Source organism: Rhinoderma darwinii, chromosome 6, assembly GCF_050947455.1.
Source record: "Rhinoderma darwinii isolate aRhiDar2 chromosome 6, aRhiDar2.hap1, whole genome shotgun sequence".
Lineage (NCBI taxonomy): Eukaryota > Metazoa > Chordata > Amphibia > Anura > Rhinodermatidae > Rhinoderma > Rhinoderma darwinii.
Window position 1 is genome coordinate 147,386,997 of NC_134692.1, and position 15,924 is coordinate 147,402,920.

At 46.8% G+C, this 15,924-nt stretch overlaps 1 long non-coding RNA gene across 1 annotated transcript; it reads left to right on the plus strand.

Annotated features, from left to right (window-relative positions):
* The first annotated feature begins 14,872 nt into the window (after window positions 1-14,872).
* LOC142656566 (uncharacterized) lies at window positions 14,873-15,730 on the plus strand. The gene is made up of 3 exons (XR_012849716.1): window positions 14,873-14,918; window positions 15,227-15,280; window positions 15,644-15,730. It is a non-coding gene; the product is annotated as an uncharacterized LOC142656566 (long non-coding RNA).
* Window positions 15,731-15,924: the final 194 nt, after the last annotated feature.

Sequence of the window (15,924 nt, forward strand, 5' to 3'; positions counted from 1 at the left end):
TATAGTATGGACCCTAAACTCGCTGTCTGTGGTTAACCCTCCCCCCATACCCGTACACCAGGGGGGCAGTTACATTTTTACTGGTTGGCTCATTTATGTTTTCTGTATTTCAGGCGGAATTGGAAAACCATCCAAAGCAGGTACGACCCAACTCACCTGTGCCCAAAGAAACTGCCCACAGTAATAGGGGGTCAAAGCTACAGCCCCTAATGGCAGCAGTGGGTGCAGGGACCGAATTCAAGAAATAATGGAGCCCCTCTGTCCCCCTCCTCTAGTCTTATACGTGTCTCTCCTCTCTGCAGCTGCCGGGTACCCAAACAGCTTCTTCCCACAAGGTATGACGGGTGCAATGGCCGAAACCTTCACTCCAGGTTATTAGCTGTACCCGGTGACTGGTATATATATGTGTGTGTGTGTGTGTGTGTGTGTGTGTATAAATATATATATATATATAATGTGTTTGTATACTGTGTATGTGTGTATATATATACTGTAGCGGTGCAGCTACTGGACGGTCCAGCTACTGGACGGTCCGTGTCTTGGGCTTCCACTCCACGCAGACGGTCCGTGTCTTGGGCTTCCACTCAGCGCAGACGGTCCGTGTCTTGGGCTTCCACTCAGCGCAGACGGTCCGTGTCTTGGGCTTCCACTCCATGCAGACGGTCCGTGTCTTGGGCTTCCACTCAGCGCAGACGGTCCGTGTCTTGGGCTTTCACTCCACGCAGACGGTCCGTGTCTTGGGCTTTCACTCCACGCAGACGGTCCGTGTCTTGGGCTTTCACTCCACGCAGACGGTCCGTGTCTTGGGCTTTCACTCCACGCAGACGGTCCGTGTCTTGGGCTTTCACTCCATGCAGACGGTCCGTGTCTTGGGCTTTCACTCCATGCAGACGGTCCGTGTCTTGGGCTTTCACTCCACGCAGACGGTCCGTGTCTTGGGCTTTCACTCCACGCAGACGGTCCGTGTCTTGGGCTTTCACTCCACGCAGACGGTCCGTGTCTTGGGCTTTCACTCCACGCAGACGGTCCGTGTCTTGGGCTTTCACTCCACGCAGACGGTCCGTGTCTTGGGCTTTCACTCCATGCAGACGGTCCGTGTCTTGGGCTTTCACTCCATGCAGACGGTCCGTGTCTTGGGCTTTCACTCCATGCAGACGGTCCGTGTCTTGGGCTTTCACTCCACGCAGACGGTCCGTGTCTTGGGCTGTCTGATGAGCTTAGTTAGGCTTCGCCTGAGGCGGCTCTGTAATTCAGGGGTGTGCAGTTCACACAGGGCTCTGTCTGGGGAGGACAGGTATTGCCGGCCTGTGAGAGTCACCACCGTGTGAGGTAAGGCTGCCTGTGTTGTGAGGTGCTGGGCACAAGGCTCAGGGTCTTGTAGTGAGGGACACTGAATGTGTTAGTTAGAGGCTGGACGGCCTAGGGTTTATTTTGTATGTTTGTGTTGTAACACCGCTTGCTGTGGTGAAGACAATAAAGCTGCTGCGGCTGGTAGAAACTTTTATTCAATGAGTTAGAGTGAACTTACTATGTGTGCCAACCATCCCACCTGGGAGATGGCGATCCTGTGAGCTAAGGGGTCCCCAAGTTGTCACAACATATAGATATATATTGTACGTTTCTTCTTTCTTTTATAGGTCTGGGAACGAAACCAGCGAAAGCAGGTACTGATAGTAAAAGATCGTCGTCACTCCCATCATCCTCCCTGCCCCCCTGTATCACCCCCATCAGCCTCCCTGCCCCCCTGTATCACCCTCTAATCCGCTCTGTCCACATATTTTTCCAGGTCTGTACCAGCAGCCTTATCCTAATGGTAAGTTAAACCTCATGACCCCTCAGGATCTGGGGTGGTCGCCCTTTATCTCGCCCCGGAGACCCCAGTGGTACGTGACCCTGATAACTGCTGACCAATGTCACTTGTCTCATTTCAGGTTTGTCCAATTTTCAAGGCAATGGTAAAGGTCAGTGGTGGCGGCTGCATTATTACCTGTATGATATTCTGTATTAAAGTGCTAGTAACCTCAATGTCTGGAGCTTATAATAGTACTGGAGTGATATAAGAGGAGCGGCTGATATCAGTCACATATGATGTAATGTCTCTGGAGGATATAATAGTGCTGGAGTGATATAAGAGGAGCGGCTGATATCAGTCACATATGATGTAATGTCTCTGGAGGATATAATAGTGCTGGAGTGTTATAAGAGGAGCGGCTGATATCAGTCACATATGATGTAATGTCTCTGGAGGATATAATAGTACTGGAGTGTTATAAGAGGAGCGGCTGATATCAGTCACACATATGATGTAATGTCTCTGGAGGATATAATAGTACTGGAGTGATATAAGAGGAGCGGCTGATATCAGTCACATATGATGTAATGTCTCTGGAGGATATAATAGTGCTGGAGTGTTATAAGAGGAGCGGCTGATATCAGTCACACATGATGTAATGTCTGGAGGATATAATAGTGCTGGAGTGATATAAGAGGAGCGGCTGATATCAGTCACATATATGATGTAATGTCTCTGGAGGATATAATAGTACTGGAGTGATATAAGAGGAGCGGCTGATATCAGTCACATATGATGTAATGTCTCTGGAGGATATAATAGTGCTGATGTGATATAAGAGGAGCGGCTGATATCAGTCACACATATGATGTAATGTCTCTGGAGGATATAATAGTACTGGAGTGATATAAGAGGAGCGGCTGATATCAGTCACATATGATGTAATGTCTCTGGAGGATATAATAGTACTGGAGTGATATAAGAGGAGCGGCTGATATCAGTCACACATATGATGTAATGTCTCTGGAGGATATAATAGTACTGGAGTGATATAAGAGGAGCGGCTGATATCAGTCACATATATGATGTAATGTCTCTGGAGGATATAATAGTACTGGAGTGATATAAGAGGAGCGACTGATATCAGTCACACATATGATGTAATGTCTCTGGAGGATATAATAGTGCTGGAGTGATATAAGAGGAGCGGCTGATATCAGTCACACATATGATGTAATGTCTCTGGAGGATATAATAGTACTGGAGTGATATAAGAGGAGCGGCTGATATCAGTCACATATGATGTAATGTCTCTGGAGGATATAATAGTACTGGAGGGATATAAGAGGAGCGGCTGATATCAGTCACATATGATGTAATGTCTGGAGGATATAATAGTACTGGAGTGATATAAGAGGAGCGGCTGATATCAGTCACATATGATGTAATGTCTGGAGGATATAATAGTACTGGAGTGATATAAGAGGAGCGGCTGATATCAGTCACACATATGATGTAATGTCTGGAGGATATAATAGTACTGGAGTGATATAAGAGGAGCGGCTGATATCAGTCACACATATGATGTAATGTCTGGAGGATATAATAGTACTGGAGTGTTATAAGAGGAGCGGCTGATATCAGTCACATATGATGTAATGTCTGGAGGATATAATAGTACTGGAGTGATATAAGAGGAGCGGCTGATATCAGTCACACATATGATGTAATGTCTCTGGAGGATATAATAGTACTGGAGTGATATAAGAGGAGCGGCTGATATCAGTCACATATGATGTAATGTCTCTGGAGGATATAATAGTACTGGAGTGATATAAGAGGAGCGGCTGATATCAGTCACACATATGATGTAATGTCTCTGGAGGATATAATAGTACTGGAGTGATATAAGAGGAGCGGCTGATATCAGTCACATATATGATGTAATGTCTCTGGAGGATATAATAGTGCTGGAGTGATATAAGAGGAGCGGCTGATATCAGTCACACATATGATGTAATGTCTCTGGAGGATATAATAGTACTGGAGTGATATAAGAGGAGCGGCTGATATCAGTCACATATGATGTAATGTCTCTGGAGGATATAATAGTACTGGAGGGATATAAGAGGAGCGGCTGATATCAGTCACATATGATGTAATGTCTGGAGGATATAATAGTACTGGAGTGATATAAGAGGAGCGGCTGATATCAGTCACATATGATGTAATGTCTGGAGGATATAATAGTACTGGAGGGATATAAGAGGAGCGGCTGATATCAGTCACATATGATGTAATGTCTCTGGAGGATATAATAGTGCTGGAGTGATATAAGAGGAGCGGCTGATATCAGTCACATATGATGTAATGTCTCTGGAGGATGTAATAGTACTGGAGTGATATAAGAGGAGCGGCTGATATCAGTCACACATATGATGTAATGTCTCTGGAGGATATAATAGTACTGGAGTGATATAAGAGGAGCGGCTGATATCAGTCACACATATGATGTAATGTCTCTGGAGGATATAATAGTACTGGAGTGATATAAGAGGAGCGGCTGATATCAGTCACATATGATGTAATGTCTCTGGAGGATATAATAGTGCTGGAGTGTTATAAGAGGAGCGGCTGATATCAGTCACATATATGATGTAATGTCTGGAGGATATAATAGTGCTGGAGTGATATAAGAGGAGCGGCTGATATCAGTCACACATATGATGTAATGTCTCTGGAGGATATAATAGTGCTGGAGTGATATAAGAGGAGCGGCTGATATCAGTCACATATGATGTAATGTCTCTGGAGGATATAATAGTGCTGGAGTGATATAAGAGGAGCGGCTGATATCAGTCACACATATGATGTAATGTCTCTGGAGGATATAATAGTACTGGAGTGATATAAGAGGAGCGGCTGATATCAGTCACATATGATGTAATGTCTCTGGAGGATATAATAGTACTGGAGTGATATAAGAGGAGCGGCTGATATCAGTCACATATGATGTAATGTCTCTGGAGGATATAATAGTACTGGAGTGTTATAAGAGGAGCGGCTGATATCAGTCACATGATGTAATGTCTCTGGAGGATATAATAGTACTGGAGTGTTATAAGAGGAGCGGCTGATATCAGTCACATATATGATGTAATGTCTGGAGGATATAATAGTGCTGGAGTGATATAAGAGGAGCGGCTGATATCAGTCACACATATGATGTAATGTCTCTGGAGGATATAATAGTGCTGGAGTGATATAAGAGGAGTGGCTGATATCAGTCACACATATGATGTAATGTCTCTGGAGGATATAATAGTACTGGAGTGATATAAGAGGAGCGGCTGATATCAGTCACACATGATGTACGTTCTACCCCCAAAACAGAGGTAAGGTGTACATTATAAGGTTTTGTCTGTCTCCTCCTTGTAGGAATAAAGTCCCCACTCAGCGCCTACCAGGGTCCCGCAGGGGAAAGCTCAAACCTTGGTGAGTCCACCCTCCACCCTTTTGCTCCGTTTCCTCCTCCCCCCCCGGTCTTGAGTAATGGCGTCTTCCTTCCTCCGTTGCAGGCGGTTTCGGGAAGCTTCCGTACAGATCACAACCTCTGGCTGCGGATTCTCTGGGTTATGACAAGTCCGGTGAGTTGTCGTCGCTGCTTGTGCGCGGTTTTCGCCACCCTGGCCGGTCTCTGTGCGTCTCTCATGTGCTCCGTGTGTTTGTTCCAGCAGGAGGGAAGTCTCCCTATGGCTCCCAGGCAGCGTATCCCGATCCCAGCAGCAGTAAATACGGTGAGACATCCAGAAGAAGCTGAGTGTAGAGCCGCTGCACCCTGTGTGTAGAGCCGCTGCACCCTGTGTGTAGAGCCGCTGCACCCTGTGTGTAGAGCCGCTGCACCCTGTGTGTAGAGGCGCTGCACCCTGTGTGTAGAGGCGCTGCACCCTGTGTGTAGAGCCGCTGCACCCTGTGTGTAGAGCCGCTGCACCCTGTGTGTAGAGCCGCTGCACCCTGTGTGTAGAGCCGCTGCACCCTGTGTGTAGAGCCGCTGCACCCTGTGTGTAGAGCCGCTGCACCCTGTGTGTAGAGCCGCTGGATCCCGTATGTAGAGCGGCTGTACCCACGCTGGATCCCGTATGTAGAGCGGCTGTACCCACGCTGGATCCCGTATGTAGAGCGGCTGTACCCACGCTGGATCCCGTATGTAGAGCGGCTGTACCCACGCTGGATCCCGTATGTAGAGCGGCTGTACCTACACTCGGACATGGCTCTGACGTTTACTTCTTTTTTGGGTCGCTGTATATTGGGATTTGTGTCTGACCATACAGCACCTTCTTTGACAGCTGGAGCCGGACAGATCCCATTTTCCACACAGCCGGTATCACAGAGCGCAGTGGAAGGTAACCTACAGGTCCTATGTAATGTTGTGTCTCGTCCTTGTCCCTGGTGCGACTGCTACTACTGCACCCCCATAACTTTGCCCCTAGCCCATCTTTCACCCTCTTCTTCCTCTTTTATCTCTTCCTCCACCCGATCTCGGTCTCTTCCTCCACCCGATCTCGGTCTCTTCCTCCATCCGATCTCGGTCTCTTCCTCCACCCGATCTCGGTCTCTTCCTCCACCCGATCTCGGTCTCTTCCTCCACCCGATCTCGGTCTCTTCCTCCACCCGATCTCGGTCTCTTCCTCCACCCGATCTCGGTCTCTTCCTCCACCCGATCTCGGTCTCTTCCTCCACCCGATCTCGGTCTCTTCCTCCACCCGATCTCGGTCTCTTCCTCCACCCGATCTCGGTCTCTTCCTCCACCCGATCTCGGTCTCTTCCTCCACCCGATCTCGGTCTCTTCCTCCACCCGATCTCGGTCTCTTCCTCCACCCGATCTCGGTCTCTTCCTCCACCCGATCTCGGTCTCTACCTCCACCCGATCTCGGTCTCTACCTCTGAGCCTTTGTTTTCCTTGTCCTCCTTCAAACTGAAATCTTCTTTTTCTTTTCACAGAGGAAGTGACTCCTCCATCTCCTGTTGACGGTATGTGATTATTTCTGAATTATACCCAACCCAACGCATGATCTTACATGGCACACAGCTTATAGACTGGCACTTGTAAATCCTAAATATGACTTCTATCTGTCTCCCGCATGCCCCAGTCCTATCCCCGGCAGCCGAGGAGTCTGTGTGTGCAGCATGAAGCTAACACTCTAATCTGTCTGACTCCGGTCTACATGTCCTCCCACAACAGCTCTCCAACGCCTGTTGTCTGTCTATCCCCCAAATTATTGTTTCCAAGGATCCACATAGACATGGGCACATATATTCTTAGATCCCTCTGCAATTCAGAATATCACAATCAGGGTCACTAGCACCCCAATTACGCTCAACGAGAAACCTCGCCAAGGTACAGCTAGGGAACCAAGGTGTAATGAGGAAAGCCAGACTCCTTACAAAAAGAACTTTCATCATTTGTTTTCTCACCCTGCACTGACTTATACTCTCACATAACATACTCACCCTGCTCCCCACTGACTTATACTCTCACATAACATACTCACCCTGCTCCCCACTGACTTATACTCTCACATAACATACTCACCCTGCTCCCCACTGACTTATACTCTCACATAACATACTCACCCTGCTCCTCCACTGACTTATACTCTCACATAACATACTCACCCTGCTCCCCACTGACTTATACTCTCACATAACATACTCACCCTGCTCCCCACTGACATACTCTCACATAACATACTTACCCTGCTCCCCCACTGACTTATACTCTCACATAACATATGTACCCTGCTCCCCACTGACTTATACTCTCACATAACATACTCACCCTGCTACCCACTGACTTATACTCTCACATAACATACTCACCCTGCTCCCCACTGACTTATACTTTCACATAACATGCTTACCCTGCTCCCCACTGACTTATACTCTCACATAACATATGTACCCTGCTCCCCCACTGACTTATACTCTCACATAACATATGTACCCTGCTCCCCCACTGACTTATACTCTCACATAACATACTCACCCTGCTCCCCACTGACTTATACTCTCACATAACATATGTACCCTGCTCCACCACTGACTTATACTCTCACATAACATACTCACCCTGCTCCCCACTGACTTATACTTTCACATAACATGCTTACCCTGCTCCCCACTGACTTATACTCTCACATAACATACTTACCCTGCTCCCCGCTGACTTATACTCTCACATAACATACTTACCCTGCTCCCCACTGACTTATACTCTCACATAACATACTCACCCTGCACCACCACTGACTTATACTCTCACATAACATACTCACCCTGCTCCCCACTGACTTATACTTTCACATAACATGCTTACCCTGCTCCCCACTGACTTATACTCTCACATAACGTACTCACCCTGCTCCCCGCTGACTTATACTCTCACATAACATACTTACCCTGCTCCCCACTGACTTATACTCTCACATAACATACTCACCCTGCTCCTCACTGACTTATACTCTCACATAACATACTCACCCTGCTCCCCACTGACTTATACTCTCACATAACATACTCACCCTGCTCCCCCACTGACTTATACTCTCACATAACATACTCACCCTGCTCCCCACTGACTTATACTTTCACATAACATGCTTACCCTGCTCCCCCACTGACTTATACTCTCACATAACATACTCACCCTGCTCCCCACTGACTTATACTCTCACATAACATATGTACCGTGCTCCCCCACTGACTTATACTCTCACATAACATACTCACCCTGCTCCCCCACTGACTTATACTCTCACATAACATATGTACCCTGCTCCCCCACTGACTTATACTCTCACATAACATACTCACCCTGCTCCCCACTGACTTATACTCTCACATAACATACTCACCCTGCTCCACCACTGACTTATACTCTCACATAACATACTTACCCTGCTCCCCACTGACTTATACTCTCACATAACATACTCACCCTGCTCCTCGCTGACTTATACTCTCACATAACATAATCACCCTGCTCCTCCACTGACTTATACTCTCACATAACATACTCACCCTGCTCCCCCACTGACTTATACTCTCACATAACATATGTACCCTGCTCCCCCACTGACTTATACTCTCACATAACATATGTACCGTGCTCCCCCACTGACTTATACTCTCACATAACATACTCACCCTGCTCCCCACTGACTTATACTCACATAACATACTAACCCTGCTTCCCACTGACTTATACTCTCACATAACATACTCACCCTGCTCCTCCACTGACTTATACTCTCACATAACATACTCACCCTGCTCCCCACCGACTTATACTCTCACATAACATACTCACCCTGCTCCCCACTGACTTATACTCTCACATAACATATGTACCGTGCTCCCCCACTGACTTATACTCTCACATAACCTACTCACCCTGCTCCTCCACTGACTTATACTCTCACATAACATACTCACCCTGCTCCCCACTGACTTATACTCTCACATAACATACTCACCCTGCTCCCCACTGACTTATACTCTCACATAACATACTCACCCGGCTCCCCACTGACTTATACTCTCACATAACATACTTACCCTGCTCCCCCACTGACTTATACTCTCACATAACATATGTACCCTGCTCCCCCACTGACTTATACTCTCACATAACATACTCACCCTGCTCCCCCACTGACTTATACTCTCACATAACATATGTACCCTGCTCCCCCACTGACTTATACTCTCACATAACATATGTACCGTGCTCCCCCACTGACTTATACTCTCACATAACATATGTACCGTGCTCCCCCACTGACTTATACTCTCACATAACATATGTACCGTGCTCCCCCACTGACTTATACTCTCACATAACATACTCACCCTGCTCCCCCACTGACTTATACTCTCACATAACATATGTACCCTGCTCCCCCACTGACTTATACTCTCACATAACATACTCACCCTGCTCCCCACTGACTTATACTTTCACATAACATGCTTACCCTGCTCCCCACTGACTTATACTCTCACATAACGTACTCACCCTGCTCCCCGCTGACTTATACTCTCACATAACATACTTACCCTGCTCCCCACTGACTTATACTCTCACATAACATACTCACCCTGCTCCTCGCTGACTTATACTCTCACATAACATACTCACCCTGCTCCCCACTGACTTATACTCTCACATAACATACTCACCCTGCTCCCCCACTGACTTATACTCTCACATAACATACTCACCCTGCTCCCCACTGACTTATACTTTCACATAACATGCTTACCCTGCTCCCCCACTGACTTATACTCTCACATAACATACTCACCCTGCTCCCCACTGACTTATACTCTCACATAACATATGTACCGTGCTCCCCCACTGACTTATACTCTCACATAACATACTCACCCTGCTCCCCCACTGACTTATACTCTCACATAACATATGTACCCTGCTCCCCCACTGACTTATACTCTCACATAACATACTCACCCTGCTCCCCACTGACTTATACTCTCACATAACATACTCACCCTGCTCCACCACTGACTTATACTCTCACATAACATACTTACCCTGCTCCCCACTGACTTATACTCTCACATAACATACTCACCCTGCTCCTCGCTGACTTATACTCTCACATAACATAATCACCCTGCTCCTCCACTGACTTATACTCTCACATAACATACTCACCCTGCTCCCCCACTGACTTATACTCTCACATAACATATGTACCCTGCTCCCCCACTGACTTATACTCTCACATAACATATGTACCTTGCTCCCCCACTGACTTATACTCTCACATAACATACTCACCCTGCTCCCCACTGACTTATACTCACATAACATACTAACCCTGCTTCCCACTGACTTATACTCTCACATAACATACTCACCCTGCTTCCCACTGACTTATACTCTCACATAACATATGTACCCTGCTCCCCCACTGACTTATACTCTCACATAACATACTCACCCTGCTCCACCACTGACTTATACTCTCACATAACATACTCACCCTGCTCCCCACTGACTTATACTCTCACATAACATACTCACCCTGCTCCCCACTGACTTATACTCTCACATAACATATGTACCCTGCTCCCCACTGACTTATACTCTCACATAACATACTCACCCTGCTCCCCACTGACTTATACTCTCACATAACATATGTACCCTGCTCCCCACTGACTTATACTCTCACATAACATATGTACCCTGCTCCCCCACTGACTTATACTCTTACATAACATATGTACCCTGCTCCCCCACTGACTTATACTCTCACATAACATATGTACCGTGCTCCCCCACTGACTTATATTCTCACATAACATACTCACCCTGCTCCACCACTGACTTATACTCTCACATAACATACTCACCCTGCTCCCCGCTGACTTATACTCTCACATAACATATGTACCCTGCTCCCCACTGACTTATACTCTCACATAACATATGTACCCTGCTCCCCCACTGACTTATACTCTCACATAACATATGTACCCTGCTCCCCCACTGACTTATACTCTCACATAACATATGTACCGTGCTCCCCCACTGACTTATATTCTCACATAACATACTCACCCTGCTCCACCACTGACTTATACTCTCACATAACATACTCACCCTGCTCCACCACTGACTTATACTCTCACATAACATACTCACCCTGCTCCCCACTGACTTATACTCTCACATAACATATGTACCCTGCTCCCCCACTGACTTATACTCTCACATAACATACTCACCCTGCTCCTCACTGACTTATACTCTCACATAACATACTCACCCTGCTCCCCACTGACTTATACTCTCACATAACATACTCACCCTGCTCCCCCACTGACTTATACTCTCACATAACATACTCACCCTGCTCCCCACTGACTTATACTTTCACATAACATGCTTACCCTGCTCCCCCACTGACTTATACTCTCACATAACATACTCACCCTGCTCCCCACTGACTTATACTCTCACATAACATATGTACCGTGCTCCCCCACTGACTTATACTCTCACATAACATACTCACCCTGCTCCCCCACTGACTTATACTCTCACATAACATATGTACCCTGCTCCCCCACTGACTTATACTCTCACATAACATACTCACCCTGCTCCCCACTGACTTATACTCTCACATAACATACTCACCCTGCTCCACCACTGACTTATACTCTCACATAACATACTTACCCTGCTCCCCACTGACTTATACTCTCACATAACATACTCACCCTGCTCCTCGCTGACTTATACTCTCACATAACATAATCACCCTGCTCCTCCACTGACTTATACTCTCACATAACATACTCACCCTGCTCCCCCACTGACTTATACTCTCACATAACATATGTACCCTGCTCCCCCACTGACTTATACTCTCACATAACATATGTACCGTGCTCCCCCACTGACTTATACTCTCACATAACATACTCACCCTGCTCCCCACTGACTTATACTCACATAACATACTAACCCTGCTTCCCACTGACTTATACTCTCACATAACATACTCACCCTGCTCCTCCACTGACTTATACTCTCACATAACATACTCACCCTGCTCCCCACCGACTTATACTCTCACATAACATACTCACCCTGCTCCCCACTGACTTATACTCTCACATAACATATGTACCGTGCTCCCCCACTGACTTATACTCTCACATAACCTACTCACCCTGCTCCACCACTGACTTATACTCTCACATAACATACTCACCCTGCTCCCCACTGACTTATACTCTCACATAACATACTCACCCTGCTCCCCACTGACTTATACTCTCACATAACATACTCACCCGGCTCCCCACTGACTTATACTCTCACATAACATACTTACCCTGCTCCCCCACTGACTTATACTCTCACATAACATATGTACCCTGCTCCCCCACTGACTTATACTCTCACATAACATACTCACCCTGCTCCCCCACTGACTTATACTCTCACATAACATATGTACCCTGCTCCCCCACTGACTTATACTCTCACATAACATATGTACCGTGCTCCCCCAGTGACTTATACTCTCACATAACATATGTACCGTGCTCCCCCACTGACTTATACTCTCACATAACATACTCACCCTGCTCCCCCACTGACTTATACTCTCACATAACATATGTACCCTGCTCCCCCACTGACTTATACTCTCACATAACATACTCACCCTGCTCCCCACTGACTTATACTCTCACATAACATACTCACCCTGCTCCACCACTGACTTATACTCTCACATAACATACTTACCCTGCTCCCCACTGACTTATACTCTCACATAACATACTTACCCTGCTCCCCACTGACTTATACTCTCACATAACATACTCACCCTGCTCCCCACTGACTTATACTCACATAACATACTAACCCTGCTCCCCACTGACTTATACTCTCACATAACATACTTACCCTGCTCCCCACTGACTTATACTCTCACATAACATACTTACCCTGCTCCCCACTGACTTATACTCTCACAGAACATATGTACCGTGCTCCCCCACTGACTTATACTCTCACATAACATACTCACCCTGCTCCCCCACTGACTTATACTCTCACATAACATATGTACCCTGCTCCCCCACTGACTTATATACTCACATAACATACTCACCCTGCTCCTCCGCTGACTTATACTCTCACATAACATACTTACCCTGCTCCCCACTGACTTATACTCTCACATAACATACTCACCCTGCTCCACCACTGACTTATACTCTCACATAACATACTCACCCTGCTCCACCACTGACTTATACTCTCACATAACATACTCACCCTGCTTCCCACTGACTTATACTCTCACATAACATATGTACCCTGCTCCCCCACTGACTTATACTCTCACATAACATACTCACCCTGCTCCACCACTGACTTATACTCTCACATAACATACTCACCCTGCTCCCCACTGACTTATACTCTCACATAACATACTCACCCTGCTCCCCACTGACTTATACTCTCACATAACATATGTACCCTGCTCCCCACTGACTTATACTCTCACATAACATACTCACCCTGCTCCCCACTGACTTATACTCTCACATAACATATGTACCCTGCTCCCCACTGACTTATACTCTCACATAACATATGTACCCTGCTCCCCCACTGACTTATACTCTCACATAACATATGTACCCTGCTCCCCCACTGACTTATACTCTCACATAACATATGTACCGTGCTCCCCCACTGACTTATATTCTCACATAACATACTCACCCTGCTCCACCACTGACTTATACTCTCACATAACATACTCACCCTGCTCCCCGCTGACTTATACTCTCACATAACATATGTACCCTGCTCCCCGCTGACTTATACTCTCACATAACATACTCACCCTGCTCCACCACTGACTTATACTCTCACATAACATACTCACCCTGCTCCACCACTGACTTATACTCTCACATAACATACTCACCCTGCTCCCCGCTGACTTATACTCTCACATAACATATGTACCCTGCTCCCCGCTGACTTATACTCTCACATAACATACTCACCCTGCTCCACCACTGACTTATACTCTCACATAACATACTCACCCTGCTCCACCACTGACTTATACTCTCACATAACATATGTACCCTGCTCCCCCACTGACTTATACTCTCACATAACATACTCACCCTGCTCCACCACTGACTTATACTCTCACATAACATACTCACCCTGCTCCACCACTGACTTATACTCTCACATAACATACTCACCCTGCTCCACCACTGACTTATACTCTCACATAACATACTCACCCTGCTCCCCACTGACTTATACTCTCACATAACATACTCACCCTGCTCCCCGCTGACTTATACTCTCACATAACATACTTTTTTTCCACATGTTACTATTATTTAGCTCTCTGCACTATTTTACCGTTACTGTTTCCACCCTCAAACTCTCTGATTTTCTTGTGTTCATAACAATAATTTGCATCTGTAGGTGGATATCAGCAACTTGGAGGAGGCCAGGGCCCATGGACGTACGGTAGGTACTATATGTGGGATATTACCTCACTGACTGGAGGGGATAATGATGAGGTCATACAGGGCAAATTTCCCTCCCAGTATTCGCAGCATATAAAACGTATAGGACGTGAGACTTGATGGGGTCGTCGGCGATTTCTTTTCTCACATTACGGAGATACAAATACATTTTGGGTCTTCAATGTGTTAATCTTTAGTTAATGACGCAATCGCCGGTTTTATATTTCAGGGGCATATATTGGGGGTTATTACATAGTACACAGACGAGTAACATACGGGGTCCTAGTAATAATTATTCTTTTTACCCAGCACCTGAGGAATCTGCTTACGGACAGACAGGATATTATGAGAACGGATACAGAGGTGAGAATATTATGTTATAAAAAAATAGGCACCGTTAACGAAGCCCCGAATGTTATGTAGAGGTGAAGTTCACAGGTAAAATGATAGTGAAGCAAGTGCGAACGTAAAGAGGAGGGCAGTGGGGGGCCGGAGGCGGTGGAGGGCCGGGGGCCGGAGGCGGTGGAGGGCCGGGGGCCGGAGGCGGTGGAGGGCCGGAGGCGGTGGGGGGCCGGAGGCGGTGGAGGGGATAGTAGTGGGTGTAGAGAGCAGTGGCCCGGACTTGGTGCGTGCGGCCGGCCTTAGTACGTTTTTGATGGCAGTTTTGGGGTGTTCTACGTTTGTTAACCCTTTTGTCTGTTTGACGTGTGTGATTTTCTTGTGCAGGCTGCTCCGGGAAATGCTGAAGTGTGGCGTGGACTGCGGCCTCAGCGCTGAGCTTTTATCTTGGGGGAGTCATTGTACATAAAGAGGGGGGGGCTCAATAAAATATGTCATTAAATTGGACTGAGTCTCGTTGTTATTTTTTTTCCCGCCTGCGGAGGACCATGTTCTGCACTTTACACTATGGGGGGCGGTCAGCAGGGGTCACGCCCGACCGTCTGGGGAGCCGCACGGTTCTATGAGAAGTTCTTGGCTTGGACTAGATGACATCACGGTCGCTGGTT